Source organism: Panthera tigris, chromosome E2, assembly GCF_018350195.1.
Source record: "Panthera tigris isolate Pti1 chromosome E2, P.tigris_Pti1_mat1.1, whole genome shotgun sequence".
Lineage (NCBI taxonomy): Eukaryota > Metazoa > Chordata > Mammalia > Carnivora > Felidae > Panthera > Panthera tigris.
The window spans coordinates 31,004,923-31,026,802 of record NC_056674.1 but is presented as its reverse complement, the minus strand read 5'-3'; the positions used below and the strand labels follow the sequence as shown (position 1 = coordinate 31,026,802).

Here is a 21,880-nt window from a genome sequence, read left to right as displayed (position 1 = left end):
ATCGAAGGTGGCATATCGAGTTAGTGGAGAGAAACAGACTACTCATAAATGATGCCAGAGCTGCTAAAAAAGCATCTAGAAAAAAAACTAATTAGATCCTTACTCCTTCCTTAAAGCAAAATAAATCCTACAAATATTTGCATGTAAAAATGAAACCACAAATGCTTTAGAAATAAACAAATAATTATTTTTACCATTTCACAAAATCCAGAAACTATGAAAGAAAATAGTAATAAATTTGACTACACAAAAGTAAAATTTTCTTAATGGCAAAAAAAAAACCATAAAATCAAAGGAAAAATGAAAAACTTGAAAAAATATTTGCTAGCAATGAAACAAACAGCTAATTTCCTTACTATAAAGAGCTCCTAAAGAAGAAAAAGACCAACAATCCATGGAGAAGTGGGTACAGGATGTGAACAATTTAGAGAAAATTCAAATGATTTAATGAATATAACATTAAACTTATTGAATGCGATGATATTAGATGTGGAAAAGATGCTTAACATGCTCATAATAACAAAAACGCCCATTACAACTGCAATGAGATATAATTTTCGACTACCAGATTGGCAAGATCAAAAATGTTATGATATGTGGAGCTATCATGATGATGGGAGTCAGGCACACTCACACATTGCCAGTGGAAGGGTAGCTTCCCACAAACACTGTGCAGATCACTTTGGCAATTCCATCAAAATAAAAAATACACTTATCCTTTTTTTTTAAGGTTTGTTTATTTTGAGAGAAAAAGAGTGCATGCACGCATGCAAGCAGAGGAGAGGCAGACAGAGAGAGAGAGAGGAGAGAGAGAGAGAGAGAGAATCCCCAGCAGGATCCGCACTGTCAGCACGGAGCCCAACACGAGGTTCAAACTCATGAACCATGAGATTATGACCTAAGCCAAAACCAAGAGTTGGATGCTCAGCTGACTGAGCCACCCAGGCTCCCCAATACATTTATCCTTTAATCCAACAATTTCACCGCTAAGATTTCACCCCATATATGCACTTGCAAATATAGGAAATGATGTACAGACAAGATTATTTATTTCATCATTGTGTGGAAAAGCAAATAGAAAATACTCTAAATATCAAATAGGGAACTCATTAAAAAATTATGTTACAGTCATGAAATAGAATACTATGCCACTGTTTGAAAGAAGGGGTCAACCTTAGATGTGCTAGTATGTAGTAATCCACAAGATACGTATTTGTCTGATTATTATTTATTTATTTATTTATTTATTTATTTGCTTAAAACAATAGGAATTTACGCTCTCAGAGTTCTGGAAGCTACAAGTCCGAAACCAAGGTGCAGGGCCATAGTCCATCTGAAGTCTCTAGGGAAGGATCTGTTCCATGCCTGTTTCCTAGCTTCTGGTGGTTGCTGGTAAGTCCTTGGCTTCTAGGCACATAACCCCAGGCTCCCTCTGTCTTCGCAAGATGTTCTCCTCTCTGTGCCTGTGCCTTCAAGACACATTTCTAAGTGAAAAGGTAAAATAATAGTGTGTGGTATATGCAATGAATTATGTAAAAACATGTGCCTGTGCTTGAGTATAAACAAAATATTTTCGGAAGTACATCCAAGAAGTCAGTAAGTGGTAGCTTCTTGGAATAGGAACTGGGTAGCTGGGGAAGAAGTAGAAAAAAAAAAAAACTCATGTTTTACTGTATTGCGGTTTGTATATTTTTAATAGCTATGTTGAGATACATTTCACACACCGTGAAATTCTGCCATTAAAAGTGTACAATTCAGGGGCACCTGGGTGGCTCATTCAGTTAAGCCTCTGACTCTTGGTTTGGGCTCCAGTCATGATCTCGCGGTTTGTGGGTTTGAGCCCCGAGTCGAGCTCTGTGCTGAGAGTGTGGAACCTGCTTGGGACTCTCTCCCTCTCTCTCTCTCTGCCCCTCCCCCACTCGCTTGCACATGCATTCTCTTTTTCTCTCTCTCTCAAAATAAATAAATAAACTTTAAAAAAATGAAGTGTACAGTTCAGCTATATTCACATAGCTCTGCAACTATCACCAAAATGAAAACTTAGAACATTCTTAGCACTCCAGAAAGAAACCACCTACACGTTAGCAACCATTGCCCATTTCTAGCTTCCCCACTCCTGGCCCCAGGTAACCACTAATCTATTCTCCATCTCTATTGATTTGCCTATGCTGCACATTTCACATAAATTCCATCATACAATATTGTGTTTGCTGTGACTGGCTTTTTTTCATTTAGCATTAATGCTTTCAAAGTTTACTTACATTGTAGCATGCATCAGTATTTCTTTTTTTTTTTTGCTGAATAATATTCCAATTATATGAATATACTACATTTTTGTTCATTCATGAGTTGAAAGGCATTTGGGGACTATTATGAATAATCCTGCTATGAACAGTTATGTAAAGGTTTTTGTGTAGATGTATGCTTTTGTTTTTCTTGGGTATATACCTAGCAGTGAATTTTTTAACTTATAGTAACTCTATATTTAACTTTTTGAAGAATTGCTGGTGTTTCTTTTTTTATATAAAATTTTTTACTGTTTATTCATTTTTGAGAGACAGAACACAGGTGGGGGAGGGGCAGGTCGAGAGGGGGACACAGAATCCAAAGCAGGCTCCGGGCTCCAATCTGTCAGCACAGAGCCCAACGCGGGGCTGAAACTCATGGACTGTGAGATCATGGCCTAAGCCGAAGTCGGATGCTTAACTGAGCCACCCAGGCACCCCAAGGAATTGCTAATGTTTCAGAGTGACCACACCATTTTCCATTGATGCATTTTGAACTCTGAACCATGTGCTAGTAGTACCTATCCACAACAATTAATAAAATATTTTTTAAATAAGTTAGGGCTGTACGCATTGACTTGGAGAAATTTCCATTGTGTATGATGAAGGATATAAATTTCCTAAACTTCATAAACTAAGAAAAATATGTATAATATGTATACATATTATGTATATGTATATGTATACATATTTGTATAATATAAGCCAAATTTCATAAACGAAGAGACATATGTATAATATGATTATACTTTTGTAAACTGAAGACCAAAAAATTTGTGTGCGGGTGCATATGCAACTCGTATCAGTTATAAATGCTTTTGGATGCAAGATAACAATACACCAGATTAGCAGTGGTTTAAACAAAGGAGTTTGTTTCTCCCCCGTGAGTAGTGGTGTGAATAGAGACAGTTTCTAGCTCATTTCAGCAGCTCAGTAGGGCTCTGAAAGACCTAGACCCTTTCTATATTTCTACTCTTCCATCTTTTTCATTGCACAGCCATAAGATGCCTACAGCACCTACAGACATCTTATGAGCATTCCGGGCAGGAAGAAGGGCTCTAAATGAGTCATCAAAAGTTTTCCTGGAAGCCCCACCCGTAGCTAACATCTCCCTGGCCCAAACTGGGTCACGTGGCCACCTCTAGCTGCAGGGTAGGCTGGGAAACACAGAGAAAGGATTATCATTATGGCTTGGACCAATCATGACCCAATGCCAGGACTAAGTATACTGCATTGCAAATAAAGTCAAGATTCCACTAGCAAGGAAGAATGGGACCACTGTCTGACACTCTGTATGCAAATGAAAGATAATTATATGAGCAGGAGGAAGCATATGGAAGGGTGCACATCCCTGTGCTAACAAGGCTTTGGAAGGGTGGAAGAAGACAAGGCTGAGTGGGGGAGGGGTGGCAATAAAATGGTGATGCAGTCATTAAAACAACAGCTAAGGACTCAGAAACTAAGCCTAGAAAGCAGGACACATTCTAGCATGCACTGAGTAGAACAAGGCCAATGTGAAACACACTGGAGTTACTATCAGTTTCTTAAAAATGAGGAATTGGAGACTCAGAGACTGATGTCAGGAACCCATTGAATGTCTTTGGGTCTATATCCGTGTCATGATCTACAGTAAATGGAACAGAGTTCCCATTTTAAAAACTTGAGTAGGAACTACAAAAAGGACCCTTTGGAGCTCCAAAACCATCTTACAGGAATACAGAGCGGGGAGAACATGGCATATATACAAAAAGAAAAGCCTCAAAAGTAAGGGGCCACAGGCAACACAATAAAACTGGGAATGAAGTGTTTTAACCGGGGGAATGTACAATGGTGTCACATGTTTTCGCAGAGACTGGAGATCGTCCAACATGGCTCGCTCAGAGATGTCTCCCAAGTCTGATCATTGTGTTTTCTCCCCATGACGACAGAGACAGGGCCAGAGACTCTAAACCAGTTTGGAATAATAGAACTAACGTAGATGGGGTGCATCGGGATGCCTGTAGGGCCCTACCTCATGTCCTTTCTGCCACATGTCAGATTCCAGCTGTGGCATTGGTGGCCAGTTCTGTGATAGCTTCACTTCGCTTCACTCTAACAGCATCTTGCCCGAGGGGCGTATTGTGTTCTTTGCTTTCAGCTCTGCAATTTCTCCAGAAAGAAGGAAGAGTTTACTTAGCCTGTACCAGTAGGAGTTTACTTAGCCTGTAGACAAGCAATAGCAATTTATTGCATAATAGAATGGTACACTTGGGATCAGGCCCAACAGTCCTATCCAGACAGCAATTCAGAGAGCAGCAGTAAGACTCCAAAACCGGTGGCCCAAACTCCCATGCCACCAGTGCCTCTTCCTAAACTCACCCCTGTGGTCCCATGGGACAGGTGGACTACCCACTACAACTGGGGACCGGAGGAAGTAAAAAGAAGTCTCTAGATTGCTTTATGGGTCAGTAGGCCCAGTTTGTTGGTGTGACCTCAAAACAGATGGCTGCCACACTGTACTTTCACTTAAGGATGGCCCCAAAGGATGGGGATGGAGGTCATGCATGGCCCATTGCTGGACTCCCTCCCATCAAGGTTGGTCCTAGCTCCTGCCCTGCTCAATTCACAGCCTAATGGCAGCACAGACTAACACTGAGCCCTCAGTATGGTACCATCCCTCAAGGAGACCAGCCAGCCATTAATGGCAAGTGGATACACTGTACTTCTATTTTGGAAGAGGCAGTAATTCGTTCTTACTGCAGTGAATACCTCCTCTGGATATGTCTTTGCCTGCCCCGTCCACAATGCCCCATCGGTATTTCCATCAGATGGATAACATGTTTGATTTACCAAATGACATCCCCCATGACTTTGCCTCAGATCAAGGGACGCCTTTTTATGGAAGAAGAGATATGACTGCTTCTACCAAATATTGCAGTGCCCAATATCGATTGCTATCCTCATAGACATGGTGGGATGTCCTACTGTGGGCTCAGCTGAAGTGCCTGCACAGAGACAACTGAGCAACTTGAAGTGCTGTCTTCCAAGAGGCAATTCATGTCCTGAGTCTATAGCTAATACAGCAAGCACTTTGTGCCCATAGCTAAAATATGTGGGTCCAGAAACCAAAAGGTAGAAGTAGGAGTGCCCTCCACACCACTCCCAGTAACACGCTTACAGAATATGTGCTTCCCATCCTTACAATTTTAGGTTCCGTGAGGTCCTTATTCCAAAGAGGGGAACCATTTCACCTAAGCGAACATAGTGAGAGTTCCACAGGAGCCACAATTAGTGCATCATCATTTTGCGCTCCTCATGCCAATTGACTAAGAGGCAAGGAAAAAATAGAAATTACTATAGGTGGTGAATTAATGATGGCCCAAACTGCCCCTGTCAAGAGGTGGGATGTATTTTTCCTCCCCCTTGGATCTGGGCTGTGCCTGTAACTACTTTGACCAAGAGAATACAGTGGAAGAGATTCTATGTTAGCCCCTGAGATCCCCTTTAAGAAGTCCCCTATTTCCTTTAAGCTCTTCTTCAGTTATCGATCCATCTGAGCTCATTGGCCGATAAACACACAGGCTGTGGTATCTCTTAGACCAGGACTGCCAATATCATTCCCCAAAGATCTCCCTGATACATATTTCATTGGAGTCCAGCTCCTTGCAGTGTGATTGTCTCGTTACTATCATTATCATTTTTTGCCATAGCATAGCAATTCCTGTGCCATGATGTTTAACAAATTCTGATGTTTAACATGTCCACAGAGTTATAGTCATTAGCAGCTGCGGTTTCTGCTACTGGGAACAGTGAAGGAAGGCGTTCTTCTATGGAACGCTAATCTCAAATCAGGATTGACATGTGCAGCCCGCTCTATTTCTACTGCAGACATTCCACTTGAAACAGCTACACTGATAAACAAAATAATTGTAAATATATATATTTTTTCACATTACATGTGGGAATGATTTGCATGGAAGACTCCTTAAATGGAAAATAAAACATCACCATCCAGCTCTAGTCAATACTATGTTATTGCTTTTATGGCAATTAACATCCCACTCTGGGTTAGTCTTGTTATTGTCCCTGTTTTTGTTACTAAAACTAATGACCCAAAATCAAAGACATGACCCATGAAAGAAATGATTGAGAAGCTGGACTTCATTAAAACTTATAACTTCTGTGCAGAAGACACTGTCAACGGAGTAAGAACGCTGGGAGAAAATATCTGATGAAGGACTGGTATCCAAAATATGCCAAGGGCTCAAAACTCAACAATAGGGAAATGAACAACCCAATTTAAAAAATGGGCCAAAGATCTGGACACCCCATCAAAGAAGATACACTGATGGAAAATAAGCAAGTGAAAAGATGCTTAACATATGTCATGAAGGAATTACATATTAAAACAACAATGACCTACCACTACACATCTACTAGAATGGCCCGAATCTGGAACATTTGTATAGCACCAAATGCTGGCGAGAATGTAGCACAATAGCCATTCTTCAGACATCCGTGATGGGAGTGCAAAATGGTATGGCCACTTTGGAAGACAGTTTGGCAGTTCCTTACAAAGCTCAACATATTCTTACCAAGCAATCCAGCAACTGTGCTCCTTGATATTAACCCTAATGAGCTGAAAACTTATGTCCATACAAAAGCCTGCATACAGACATTCATGGCAGCTTTATTCATAAATGCCAAAACTTGGAACAACCAAGATGTCCTTCAACATGTGGATGGATAAATAACACGTGGTACATTCAGACAGTGGAATATACCCCTTGGCACAAAAGCCATGAAAAGATACAAAAGAAACTTAAGTGCATATTACTAAGTGACAGAAGCCAATCTGAAAAGGCTACGTGCTGCGTGACTCCAACTATATGACAATCTACAAAAACAAAACCATGGAGATAGGAAAAATGTCAGTGGTTGCCAGGGCTAGGAGGAGGGAGGGATGAATAGATAGAATACAGAGGATAATGATGGCAGTGAAAGTATTCTGTAAGGTGCCGTAATGGTGGACACATGTTGTTATACACTTGCCCAAACCTATAAAATGTCCAACACCAAGAGTGAACCCTACGTAAACTATGGACTTCGAATGATAATAATGTGTCAGTGTAAGTTCACCAGTTGTAACAAATGTACCACTCTGGTGCAGGATGTAGATAGTGGGGGAGATTGTGCCTGTGAGGTGAGTGGGGGCTGGCGGAAGGCAAGAGATTTATATACTTTCTGTACTTTCCACCCAATTTTGCTATGAACCCAAAACTTTTCTAAAAAAAAAAAATAAAGTCTTTTTTAAAAAACTGCAGAAGACGCTTATATTTTTATCTTCACATTCCTGCTTTTTTGAGGCCCTGGGGCTGTTTAGATATTAAGAAGCTCTTTCATATAAGATTCTTGGGTGACAGTAGAAAAATATAGCTTCAAACTATATGAAAAGAGTCAGCGACAGCTGAGTCCACTGACCAAGGCTGACTAGTTCTTTTTTATTTTTTAAACAATATTATTTTTTTATTAAAAAAATGTTTAATGTTTACTTATTTTTGAGAGAGGTGCAAGCAGGGGAGGGTCAGAGAGAGAGGGAGACACAGAATCCAAAGCAGGCTCCAGCCTCTGAGCTGTCAGCACAGAGCCCAATGTGGGGCTTGAACCCACAAACTGTGAGATCATGACCTGAGCCAAAGTTGGACGCTTAACTGACCGAGCCACCCAGGCGCGCCCAAGGCTGACTAGTTCTACTACTACCTGACTGCATATCCATAATCAAACCAACTTCCTTGCATCTTTCACCTTAACCTGATGTGAGCATATTGGGCTACACAGTTCTAAAATCAGCCGCATTTCAAAATGGTGATTCTTTTATTTTCATTTTTCATTTTTTACATCCAGAGAAAATGTGGTATGGTTTCAGGGTCACTGTCACACTGGACCCAATAATTCTAGAGAGAATGTACTTTGGAAGTCAGGCAGCTGCTTATATTAGGTAAATACGAGGAAAGATGTTGCAGGACTAGAGACTTACATTTTTAAAAAACGTGTAATGATCCAAGAGACATCACCCAGCAAATTTGGTACTACTCTGTCCGTCACAGAGGAAAGATCCAGAGCTGATGAAGCATCCATTGTGATTCACCCAGAGAGGTTCTCAAGGACAGATTTCCCCCCAGTATGGGAAGAATCAAATGATTCAGTCTGAAGGGACATGGCTGTAACAGAAGACACGTGGAGAAGATATTTATGAGATGGAATGAAAAAGAGCTGTGGACACTTACCAGATTTTATATTCTTAAGAGGTAAAAAGAGGATTATACTTTGAAAAGATAAACAAATTAACCTGATTCATCAGGAAAAAAAGAGAGATGACTCAAATAAATAAAATCAGAAATGAAGGAGGAGAAATAACAACGAAACAACAGAAATACAAAGGATTATACGAGAATACCATGAAAAGTTACATGCCAACAAATTGGACAACCTAGAAGTAATGGATAAATTCCCAGACATATAACCTTCCAAAACTGAATCAGGAAGAAATAGAACATTTGAACAGACTGATTCCTAGCAATTAAATCAATGAATCAGGAATCAAAAACTCCCAAAAAATAAAAGCCCAGGACCAATGGCTTCCTAAGTGAATTCTACCAAACATTTAAAGAGGAGTTAATACCTATTCTTGTCAAAGGATCCCAAAAATAGAAGAGGTAGGAAAGCTACCAAATTCATTCTACAAGGCCAGCATTATCATGCTACCAAAACCAGTTGAAGACACTACAAAAAGAAAAAAACTAGAGGCCAATATCTCTGATGAACATAGATACAAAAATCCTCAAGAAAATATTAGCAAGCCAAATCCAACAATTCATTTTAAAAAATCATTTGCTACAATCAAGTGGGATTTCTTCCAGGAAGGCAAGCGTGGCTCGGTATTAACAAATCAATGTGATACATCACATTAATAAAAGAAAGCATTAAAAAAACAAATGATCATCCCAATAGAGGCAGAAAAAGCATTTGACAAAGTACAACACCCAGTCATGACAAAAAAAAAAAAAAAAAAAAACACTCAACAAAGTAGATTTAAAGGGAACATACCTCAACATAATAAAGGCCATGTATGAAAAACCCACAGCTAACATCATACTTAATCATGAAAAACTGAGAGCTTTTCCTCTAGGATCAGAAATAAGACAAGGATGTCCACTCTCACTTTTATTCAACATAGTACTAGAAGTCTTAGCCACAGCAATCAGACAACAAAAAGAAATAAAAAGCATCCAAATTGGTAAGGAAGAAATAAAACTTCCACTATTTGCAAGTGACATGATACTATATATAGAAAACCCTAAAGACTCTACCAAAAAAAACTGCTAGAACTGATCAATGAATTCAGTAAAGTCGCAGAATGCAAAATTAGTATACAAAATTTTGTTGCATTTCCATATGCTAATAATGAAGTAGCAGAGAAAGAAGTTAAGGAAACATAGGGTGCCTGGGTGGCTCAGTCAGTTAAGCATCCGACTTCAGCTCAGGTCATGATCTCACAGTTTGTGAGTTCAAGCCCCACATTGGGCTCTGTGCTGACAGCTCAGAGCCTGAAGCCTGCTCCGGATTCTGTGTCTCCCTCTCTCTGTCCCTCCCCTGCTCACACTCTGTCTCTCTCTCTTTTAAAAAGTAAATAAAGATTTTAAAAAAAAATTTTTTTAAAGAAATTAAGAAAACAGTCTCATTTACAATAGTACCCAAAATAGTAAAATACCTAGGAATAAAATTAACCAAGGAGGTGAAAGCCTTGTACTCTGAAAACTATAAAACACTGATGAAGAAATGGAAGATGACACAAACAAATGGAAAGACATTCCATTCTCATGGATTGGAAAAATCAATATTGTTAAAATGTCCATACTACTCAACTCAGTCTACAGATTTAATGCAATCCTTATCAAATCAAAATACCAGCAACATTTTTCACAAAACTAGAACAAATAATTTGTATGGAACCACAGAAGACCCCAAATAGCCAAAGCAATCTTGAGAAAGAAGAACAAAGATAGAGGTATCACAATCTTAGATTTTAAGATATAGCACAAAGCTGTAGTGATCAAAACAGTATGGTATTGGCACAAAAATAGATACATAGAACAATAGAACAGAATAGGGAGTCTAGAAATAAACCCATGCTTATATGGTCAATTAATCTACAACAAAGGAGGCAAGAACACACAATGGAGAAAAGACAGTCTCTTCAACAAATGGTGCTGGGAAAACTGGATAGTTACATGCAAAAGAATGAAATGAGCACTTTCTTACACTATACACAGAAATAAACTCAAAATGGATTAAAGGCCTAAACGTGAGACCTGAAACCACAAAACTCCTAGAAAAAAATAAACATTAATTTCTTTGACATTGGCCATAGAAACATTTTTCTAGATATGTCTCCTCAGGCAAGGGAAACAAAAGCAAAATTAAATTATTGGGACTACTCCAGAATAAAAAGCTTTTGCACAACAATGGAAGCCATCAGCAAAATTAAAAGACAACCTACTAAATGGGAGAAGATATTTGCAAGTTATTTATACAATAAGAGGTTAATATCCAAAATATATAAAGAACTCATACAGGCTGACTCAGAACTCCTGGCTGACTCAGTCAGTTAAGCACCCAACTCTTGATTTCAGCTCAAGTCATGATCTCATGGTTTGTGAGTTCGAGCCCCTTAACATGCTCTGTGCTGGCAGCATGTAGTCCACTTGGGATTCTCTCTCTCCTTCTCTCTTTGCCCCTCCCTTGCTCTCTCTCTCTCTCTCTCTCAAAATAAAATACACATTTAAAAAAAGATACAACTCAACACCAAAAAAAATCCAATTAAAAATGGGCAGAGGACACGAATAGACGTGTTTCCAAAGAAGACCTACAGATGGCCCACAGACACATGAAAAGATGCTCAACATCCCTAATCATCAGAAAAATGCAGATCAAAAGCATAATGAGATATCACCTTACAGCTGTCAGAATGGCCAGAATCAAAAAAACATGAAACAACAAGTGTTGGTAAGGATGTGGAGGAAAAGGAACACATGTGCATCGTTGGTGGAAATGCGAGTTAGTGCACCCACTGTGGAAAACAGTATGGAGAGTCCTCAAAAACTTACAAATAGAATTACCCTATGATCCAGTAATTTCACTACTGGGTAGTTACCCAAGGAAAATGAAAACACAAATTTGAAAAGACATGTGCACCCCTATGTTTATTGCTGCATTGCTTACGGTAGTCAAGATATGAAGGCAACCCAAATTTCCACCCAGAGATGAATGGGTAAAGACGATATGGTACATATACACAATGGCATACCACTCGGCCATAAACAAGAATGAGATCTTGCCATTTGTACAATATGAACGGACCTAGGGGGCATAATGCTTAGTGAAATAAGTCAATCAGAGAAAGACAAACACCTTATGATTTCGCTCGTATGTGGAATTTAAGACACAAAACAAAGGAAAAGAGACAAACACAAAAATTAACTCTTAAATACAGAGAACAAATCGGTGATTGCCAGAGGTGGGGTGGATGGGAGGATAGGTTAAAAAAATAAAGGAGATCAAGAGGACTTATCTTAATGAGCGCTGAGTGACATATAGAATTGTTGAGTCATTATATTGTACACCTGCAACGAATCCAACACTCTTTGTTAATTATACTTCAGTTTTCAAAGAGAGGATTGCACTTGTGGCAATGGCAGAATAACAACTAAAACCTCTGGATAAAATCTAAAAAAACAAATATTTGGACACGCTGGAGAAAGTCCCAAAGCAGGAAGAAACTTAAAAACTGTTCTCTTTAGGGGCGCCTGGGTGGCTTAGTTGGTTAAGCGTCCAACTTCAGCTCAGGTCATGCTCTCACTGTTTGTGAGTTTGAGCCCCGCATCAGGCTCTGTGCTGACAGCTCGGAGCCTGGAGCCTGCTTCAGATTCTATGTCTCCCTCTCTCTCTCTGTCCTCTCTCCCTCCCCCCCACCTCACCTCTGTTTCTCCCAACTCTCAAAAATAAACATTAAAAAAAAAATTTTTTAATGTTCTCTTTCTAACAACAATGACAAAAATGTTCTCTTTCTGTAATATCTCAATCTCTCTCTCCCTCTCGCTCTCTCTCTCTCTCTCTCTCTCTCTCTCTCACACACACACACACACACACACGTACACACACACAACTTTTTGCCTGAGGGCAGGCCTTAGTCAGCCACCATGCAAGCAGTGATAACTCAGAAAACCTCAATCTAGGAGGCATGAATAAGAGGAGTTTAGGGTGACCAAGCAGTTGAAAAACAGGGTGGAGGCAGGGACATCATGAAAAGAAGAGATCCACAGAGGGAGAGCCCTACATCTACATAAACTCTGCTTAATCTCTGGCTGTCACTGACCTATGGTTTCACAGAGCAGATTTTAATCAGTCCAATGAAGAATAAAATAACACAGCTAAGATTTCAGTTGCTGCCTGCCACAGAAGAGATAGAATTTGGAGTTTGAATTCACTTAAATTTTTTTAATGTTTACTTATTTTTGAGATTGGGGGAAGGGCAGAGAGAGGAGGAGAGACACAGAATCCGAAGCAGGCTCCAGGCTCTGAGCTGTCAGCACAGAGCCTGACGTGGGGCTCAAACATGAACGGTGAGATCATGACTTGAGCCAAGGTCTGATGCTTACCTGACTGAGCCACCCAGGCGTCCCAGGGTTTGAATTCACTTAATTCACTGCTAATAAAGAGTATAAAAACAAAATCAAGAATCTTCAGAGAAATATAATGAATCCAAGGTCTTTACAACATCTCATTCACAAAATCCAGGATATCATCCAAAATTACTAGACATACAAAGACACAAGAAAATGTAATCCACACTCAAGAGAGAAGGTAACCAACAGAAACATTAACCCCAAGAAGACCCAGATATTGGGATTGGCAAACAGAATTTTAAAGTGACTATTATAGGGGCGCCTGGGTGGCTCAGTCGGTTGAGCGGCCGACTTCAGCTCAGGTCATGATCTCACGGTCCGTGAGGGCTGTGAGTTCTAGCCCCGCATCGGGCTCTGTGCTGACAGCTCAGAGCCTGGAGCCTGTTTCAGATTCTGTGTCTTCCTCTCTCTGACCCTCCCCTGTTCATGCTCTGTCTCTCTCTGTCTCAAAAATAAATAAATGTTAAAAAAAAAAAATTTAAAGTGACTATTATAACCATGATTAATAATGTAAAGAAAAATATGTTTGTAATAAACTAACACATAGGAAATCTGAGCAGTGAAATAAAAACAATTTAAAAGAACCAAGAGGAAATTCTAGAACCAAAAATTAAAGTCTGAAGTAAAAAATACATAGCCGATTGTACATAACAAAAGAGTTATTGAGTTTAAAATGTATCAATAAATAGGGAGCACAAAGGAAAAAAAATTACAGAAGTAAACACAGCCTCAGTGGTCTGTGGGAAAATGTGAAAAAGCCAGGAGAAGAGAGAGAAAATGGAAAAAAATATTTTAATGAACCAAGACAGAATATATAGAAAGTAAAGTGTACCTAGGCATATCATACTCAAACTGCTGAAAACTAAAAATGCAGAGAAAATCTTGATCAAAGAGAAATTACATAATACATGTACAGGGGCAAGGCTACAAATGACCTCTGGCTTACCACTTGAAAAAGACAGAGGCCAGTGGAACCACATCTTTCAAATGCTTAGAGGAAATAAAATTGTCAACTCATCATTGTATATCCAACAAAAATATCCTTCAAGAATGAGGCAAAATGAAAACATTTTCTATAAACAAAAGGTAAGAAAATATCACCAGCAGACCTGCACTACAAGGAATCCTAAAGGAAATTCTTCAGGCTGAAGGGAAACCATACTGGCTAGGAACTCCCCATTAAACCTGCCACTAACATTGTAAAACAGTTATGACCAAATATCACCAGGAACCCATTTCTCTCCCAATGGAGGTATAAAATATTAGGTAATCATTAGTGCGGTTTACAAAGTATTTCTGGTTTTCTTCATTTTAGGCATATGATAGAATTGCCAATTCTACTTTTGGGGGTTGGGTGTGGCCGTATGATTTGCTTTAGTCAATGCAATGGGGCAGAAAATGTATTAGAGTGTACATTTTGTCTCATTTCCTTTTTCTGGCCTTAATAATCATGCAACCACAGGGATGGTATAGACCCTGGGCAATCTTCGATGGATAATAGAATATGAGTGAGATTTTGGGGGGTTGTTTGTTACCACAGCATAACCTAGCCTATCCTGCCTGATACAGAAAGCAGTACCTAGAAATGGTAACACCACCACAAAGGAAAATATATGGCACGGCTTAGGGGGCAAGCATTCAACTGCAGAGAGACTGCTGTGTTGGTGCCTGGAAGGTGTATGATTCAGGCTTGCAATGGCAAAACGTGATTAAACCATCCCTGTGATAACTTGGAAGGTAGGCAATTTGTCCAATCAAAACTCTTTCTTTCTGACAAGGAATCCAGCGGACAATGTTCAAGAGAGTGGATATGCTGTCAGCATTTGTCCCAAAGTGAGGGTATATGGAATAGTGTGGACATGAGAAATGACCTTTTTTTTTTTTTTTAAAGACCTTGAGATTTGGAAGTTTGTTGTTGTAACAGAAGTCAACCCATTTTAACAGATAACAAAATGTGCCACCACCATGCCCCCAGTCATGCTCATGGGGTATGGCCGTGGTTGGCAGGCAAACCACTCTGTTTTCACCAATAGAGCACAAGCAGGTGGACGATCCAGGACTGTGGGAACATCTATGGCTACTTATAAATGGAAAATATTCCTACTTCTAGCAAAAGGCTGAAATCTATGCTTAGGGTTATTCTAGACAAAGAGTGAAGGGCAGAGGAATATCCACTTGGTGGGTTCCCAACTCTGATACCCTGCCAATTCTCTCTGTTTATTGAAAAGAATTCAAATAAAAGTCTAGTCCCAGAGAAAGAGTCATTGCTAATATTGGCAGGTTCTAAAACAATGAAAGCCCAGGGAGTATAATAGTATATAGTTATATACTGTGTGATCCCATCTTTGTTGTTAAGAAGATATACTTCAGTGTGTACACATTTATACAAAAAGTCTAGAAATGTCCGGAGCACCTGGATGGCTCAGTCAGTGAAGCGTCCAAATCTTGATTTTGGCTCAGGTCATAATCTCATAGCTCATGCGATTAAGCCCCACATCGGGCTCTGTGCTGACCGTGCAGAGCCTCCTTTGGATTCTCTCCCTCCCTCACTCTCTCTCAAAATAAATAAACATTAAAAAAAAAAAGTCTAGAAATTTCTATCCCAAAACGTCAACAGTTAACTACCCCTAGGATTAGAGGTGACCTCCATTTCTCTTTTCTTCACCTGTACGCGCTCATTCTTCTAAAATGAATGCAGTATTTGCGAAATAAAAACTTAAAAAAAAAACATAATGCAAATGCGACAACCACAAAAACAAAACTTTGGGAGAGAACAAGTCAATAAAGTCAGGAATCAAATGATCAACATCTAGGAGAAAAGCACAAGGCCAGTATTACGCAGAGTGGCCTGGCGGACACAAACGTTGAGCGTGAACGGAGAGAGAATTCTGTAAGTATGCAGGCAGGGACTTTTCCTTCCCTGGTCCTGCGAATTTACCAAGAGAAGAGGATGTGTTACTACAAGTTGGTTAGCATGAAATTTTCAAGGTTCTGCGCGAAACAAAAATGTGAACGCTCTGGGGTATTTTATGAGTTATAGTCAAAACCACCCACATCATACTCGATGTCAATTAATGAAGCTGTCCTTTCATGCAGCACATTAGGGAAAAAAAAAAAAAAAATGAGACAAAGAAACCAAGTGTAGAATTCCCGGTCCTGAGTCCCCCTTACAAAGCATCTCTTACAAATGATCTATTTCCACCATCAGCCAACTGTGGAATCCTGCCTGAACTCCTTTCTCTCACAGACTCATTCCCTGTGCAGGGGTGGCCAAGGTGGGGCCTGTAATGTGGGATCTCTCAACCTCCAAAACCCTGACAGGCTCCAACATTATAGAACCTGAGTCCCGAATCCTGGAAATACTGTCCGTCTCACGGTTTGTTGGCTGAAGAGGGGTTTCAAAAAGCCGTGATAAATGATGGACCCCAAACAAGCCTCGCTGATTGAAAAGTGGGGCAAAGCTGGTGTTGCCCAAGATGCAAAGCAAAACCCATTTGTGAAAGAAGTAGGCCCCTTTCAAAGACATAAATCATCCTTCCTGGGAATACATTTCCTGCCATACTTTCCCTCTGAGCTTTGTTGTTCCTTCTTCTCACCATCAATAAATAAGAATTGTTTGTTACATATGTAACAACTTAGTGTTTTCCTTCTAAACCACTGTGCTCTGTGCGTTAAAGGGCACATATTCTTTCCACCTGTTCTGATTGTCATTGGTGTTATTAAAGGGGGAAAAAAACCCGCTTTCCACTTGGGTTTATTCAGAGAGAGTTAACATCTGATTTTACATGGAACTATTTAAAAGGAAAAGAACAACATGGCCTGAAGCACTTCTAGCATAGGGTGTGGAAGTATTTGATGTCCTGGTGCTTGTTCATAAAAGAATGTTGTTTTGAAATGTGCAGTGAAGTTAGGGAAAGAGATCCAAAGAAAGTTCCCGTTGAGACAAAATCAAATCAACCCACCGCCCCCCCCACCAAACACTTCCCTCTTGGATCAGGAGGCCCCTTGGCTCTGGGCCCACCATCTGTGCCCAGGGAGGCCTCAGCCTTGCTGCCAGCAGTGATGTGTGAACACGGGTTTGTCACAGTCAGGGCGCTGATAAAGGCGATTCATATATCGGGACCCACAGAACAGAGGCGGCCCCAGTGGCCTGGCCCACACCACTACGGGTCCAAACCTAAGTCAGCCAGCATGCGTGGGAAATGCCTCACTGCCGGGGAAACCTGACAGACCCCAATCACAGTCCTCCAGCTCAGCGTGCTTACCTTATCCTAGAAAAGGCGGACCTGCCAGCTTTGTAAGGAAACAGCCCATCTTGCCCCGCTTCTGTGTTTCCTCCTGCACCTTCCAAAAAGCTCCCTGTTGCTCAAAACCCCTCGGGCAGAGCACCTCACTGCCTGTGAGGCACGGTGCTCCCGCACTGTGTGGATTGTTTGCTCGTGAAGAGAGGACATCAAAGTCATTACTAACTTGTTTTATTTCTGTCATTGGTCAGCACTGGCAGGCTGGAGGAGAGACATTTGTCCGTGCCGACTCAAGAGTCTCTGAAGGTCTTCCGCAAGAGTGAGAACTGCCCAGTTGTCCTTCCTGCAGGTTCATGGGTTACTCTTTAAAGCCAAATGAAATGTCTCGAGCCCCCAGCCAGGGCCAGCAGACACTAGCCCAGTCACAACAGTTCAGGGTGTGCCAATAGCTCAGCCGTCAGAGGAATCAGACGTTAATGCAGAATTTTAAGAATCAAAATTCATGCAGAAAATCCACCATGAGTAAATTCCCAATGTTACAAATAAAGGCAGGATCCAGAACAGTGCATTGCTCAGCTGTATCAGAGCCGAAGGCAAAAGGAAAAATCAGTCATGTACTGATTCCCTGTCTTTATTTAAAATTTTGGTGTTTCGTTCATCACAGGTTTTTGTATTTTGGTTTTTTTAATGTTGCATTGGAATATGATTTCTCTTGGGACGCCTGGGTGGCTCAGTCAGTTGAGCATTCGACTTCGGCTTAGGTCATGATCTCACGGTTTCTGAGTTCGAGCCCTGCGTTGGGCACCACGCTTAACAGCATGCTCACCCGCCTTACCCCATCCCAACCCTGATCCTTGTGCTGGGAACTCACAGGACCCAGCCCCCTAGCCGCCCTCCCACACTTTCAAGATTCACCTTCCCGGGTGGTGAGGGGAGACCGGGTTTGTTAGGAATCTGTTCCTGGGTCAGCGGGCACTCAGCCTGTCCCTCTCTCGACATCTTGCCAGCCCGCCTCTGGCCTCTGCTGCAGGTTACTGCCCTGACGTGCACCATCGCTGCCCATATGCTACTGTGCGGGGCCCAGTCTTACTTCTGGTCTTGGGGAGAGAGGATGGGGCCACAGTAATTACTGCGCTGGCAGGAAACAACTTTAAATCGGTAGCTTCTAGTCCTTGCCAGAGGCAGCCTGCCTCAGGCCCTGGCAGGAACTGCCAACATAAGACAGTATTGGGGGGGTCCTTCAATGCCACCTTTTTCCCAGGACCCCAAACTCCTTCTCAAGGTCTCACAGATAAGGCCAAAGTCCTTCTCTTTTCCATGACGCGCAGTTGGGCTCGCCTTTGCCAAACCTCTTCCTCTAGGTCATGCCCATGGGGCAGACGCCTTTCACAGTCAGCAGACACACGGAGGAGGCCTCTCCAAATACCAGAAGTGTCTTCCCTCTGTGTGCGGTTCTGCTAAGGGGCCGGCTTTCCCAGTAGCCTTTTTCCCCCACCCCACGTCATATGTGGGATTCGGTCGCCTGTGCAAGGTCCGGATCCCCTGTTGCTTTCATCCCTGTCCTCGGCTCTGAGCGCTGGGCCTGGCATGGAGCAAACGCTGGGCGGGGATGCTCAAAGCTGCCGCAGCCACCTAAGTTTCTGGTTCCAGAGCCCCAGGGGCTTCTGGGAAGCATCTGGTTCCACCCCCTCTTCCCTGAGGATTGCCAAGACTCCTCCCCAAAAGGTGCTTAGCTCCTGATTCCACAGCACAAGCCCAAAGCCCCTGAGTGTATATAGGTGAGGAGAGAAGTGTTTGAATCCCAGTTCCTCGGTGCTCCCTGGTGAGCACAGGCCCCTGTGTATGTGCCAGGCCTGTTTCTCCCTCTGCAGAGTGAGGGTCATACATATGAGCTATATTCCACGCTAAGCACTTAGAAGAGGGTCTGGCACATGCTAAGCACTCAGTGGCCATCAGCCATTCTTACTACCTCCTGGCCTGGGGGGTGTTTACTCTTCGGGATGGAGAAGGCAGACAGAGCAGTCATGGTCATCTCAGTGTGCCCGAGACACTGGGCAGAGGACGTTCTCAGACTCACTCTAGGCTGCCCTGGACCCTTTCATTCCCAAAGCTCTGGAGGGATTGGGAAGCCCCTGGAAAAAGATCCCTTTGCTCCAAAGAGGAAGAAACTTAAGTGTTTGTTTGTTTGTTTGAAGTTTATTTATTTATTTTGAGAGAGAGTGCGCACGCACACACAAGCGGGGGAAGGGCAGAGAAAGAGGGAGACAGAAGCCCAGAATCCGGACGCGGGGCTCAAACCCACAAACCCTGAGATCATGACCTGAGCCAAAACCAAAAGTCAGACGCTTAACCAACTGAGCCACCCAGGCGCCCCAAGAAACTTAAGGCTTTTAAGTGTAAATGACCTTGAAGGCTGGAACAGTGGGAGTCAAGAGGGCGCACCCATCCCTGGCTTCAGAGGCAACCCCCCAAACTTCCCCTGACCCAGGCGGGGCCTGGAATGGAGTGTGTCTGGTGATAGTGATGTAAAGAGGCAGGAAGACTGCCTTCTTAAGCTTGCATAGAACTTGAGCTTTAGAGCATTTGTTTGTTTGTCTCCAGAGAAGAAGGCTTTGTGGATCTAGCGGGTCAAGAATGCCTTTGCAAAGCATGTCTCACACCCCGTATGGAAGAAGGCCCCCAGGGAGGGCTGGGTTCATACAGAATACTTCACAGTAGGAGGGAAGAAGCAACACTCCCCGTGGGTCCTCCAGGCCCATAAGAATTCTTCCCTTCCAGGGATGACGGCTCGCTTGAGCCCTGGAGACCAGCCCTGGCTGTTAGACCTGCCCCAAGTTCCACCCCCGGCCCTATCCTCCTGTCCCCCATCCTTTACTGGCTTGAAAGATCCTATCGGAGTCCAGAGCCTCCACGTGGGCCCCCAAAGGAACGGCTGGGACTCAGCCAGCCAGCCAGCACCATCACCTCCCAGGCAGCAAGCAAGACCCCAAGACACAGGCTGACATAAGCTTTACAAAATTCTCTGGAGCCAGCTGGCCTTACCTACTACAGAACCAAATGCCAGGAAACTCTGGCTGGCCCGCCAAGTCCCCCGGACTGAGGGATAGAGGACTTGTTGACATGTGCCTTTGTCCTTCGTGGCTCGGCTCCCCCACTGCCCCGCCCCACAGTGCACCCTGGCTGAGCACAGCCAGCTGGGTGCCCTGGGCTCCTAGCACAAGGCTGGGAAAACCAGCCCCAGCTGGTCAGTGGTATCCTGCAGGGCCCGTTTTCCACACACTGCTGGGAATACCCGCAACGGTCCTGGATCCATGTGCCAGGAGGTGGGCCGGGGGCAGCCATGCCCTGACCCGCTCCTTGGCCAAAAGGAAGGAGGGGTCTAGCCTTCCAACCACAGGCCATAATTCATTTCTCAGGGGAAAACCGCCGTCTCGCAGGGCTGCACTCTGCTTTCCCCCCTTCTTGCTGAAGGGGGCGCCATCACAACATCGATACCCCAAATCTCTCTGCATCATCTCAGGCCCCATGCTTCCAGCAGCGACAACCAACCCATCGTCGGGGTCCCTCCCATGCAACAACCCGAGCAATGGAGAAGAAAGTAAACTGTTCATCAGAGGCTCCGGGGCAATGGCCGGAGAGATTCTGGCGTATCCACGGCGAAATGTCCCCTCCCCGTCCTCCCCCAGCCCCCACACCCCAGGGCAGCCTTAGGCCTCCCCGTCCTCCTCTCCGTGCACCCTGTAGACCTCTCGTCCCACCTTAGGCGATCTTGTCTGTCTTTGCTTCTGTCACCCCTTGTCATGTGCAAGCACGTGCTTTCTAGGGATGCAAAGACCCAAACACCTCAATTCTGGAAACTCACTGAAGGTCAAACATTTACTCAGCCATTAAAATTCCCTGTGTTAGAGTCATTTACATTCATACTTGCAAGGAACACGTAACGAGGCCGGTAGACAGCATTTTATGGCTTTTCTCCATCAACTCAAGTAGGCAAAAAGGAAGCACGGCTGCCAGATAGAGCTATTCCCTCTGGTCCTTCTCGCTCCACCAAAGAAAACAAAGAACAGAAACACCTGTGCCACCTCACGGAGTTTTGGGAGCCCCAGCATCAGTGGGGAGGGGGGCACCCCTGCACGGAACGTGTCCATGGCCCGGATCGTCAACGTCCTGCATTTCTGTGAGTTTTGACTGGAGCTGAGGTCAGTGCGGGACAAGGGAAATGTGCTTCAAGGCTGACTGCCTGGAAGGTCTTTTCCATTTTGGAGTGTCGACCGCGGGTCAGCCAGTCTCAGGGAATAAGCTGTAAGTGGAGGTGAGTCTTTCCATATGTCTTGCATGAAAATTGAAAATGATCACCTAATGTAGTCCAGAATCCCTCCAAAACAGTTTTATGGTTTTGAAAAAAGAAAAGGGAAAAATGCGAGCCAGGTTGAACGTCATGGGGTCTCTAATCCAAATGAACAAAGCAGAACAATTCACCCCTGAAATTGAGTCAAAGAGAGATCCCAGTGGGTAACAGGTGGGGCTGTGAGTGCAAGTGGACATTTAATAAAACACAACTTGATGAGGACGATAGCGTGCTATCGTCACAGGAATCCCAAACTTGCCATTGTTTGATGAGAGGATA

General features: G+C 42.9%; 1 protein-coding gene across 1 annotated transcript in view; it reads left to right on the top strand.

The window, feature by feature from the left end:
* Window positions 1-17,819, top strand: part of RPGRIP1L (RPGRIP1 like) — a 122,699-nt gene extending 104,880 nt beyond the window's left edge. The window contains exons 31-32 of the mRNA XM_042968300.1: window positions 1,269-1,392; window positions 17,505-17,819. The gene's annotated coding sequence lies outside the window, so the exon portion shown is untranslated. The remainder of the gene's footprint in view (window positions 1-1,268; window positions 1,393-17,504) is intronic.
* Window positions 17,820-21,880: the final 4,061 nt, after the last annotated feature.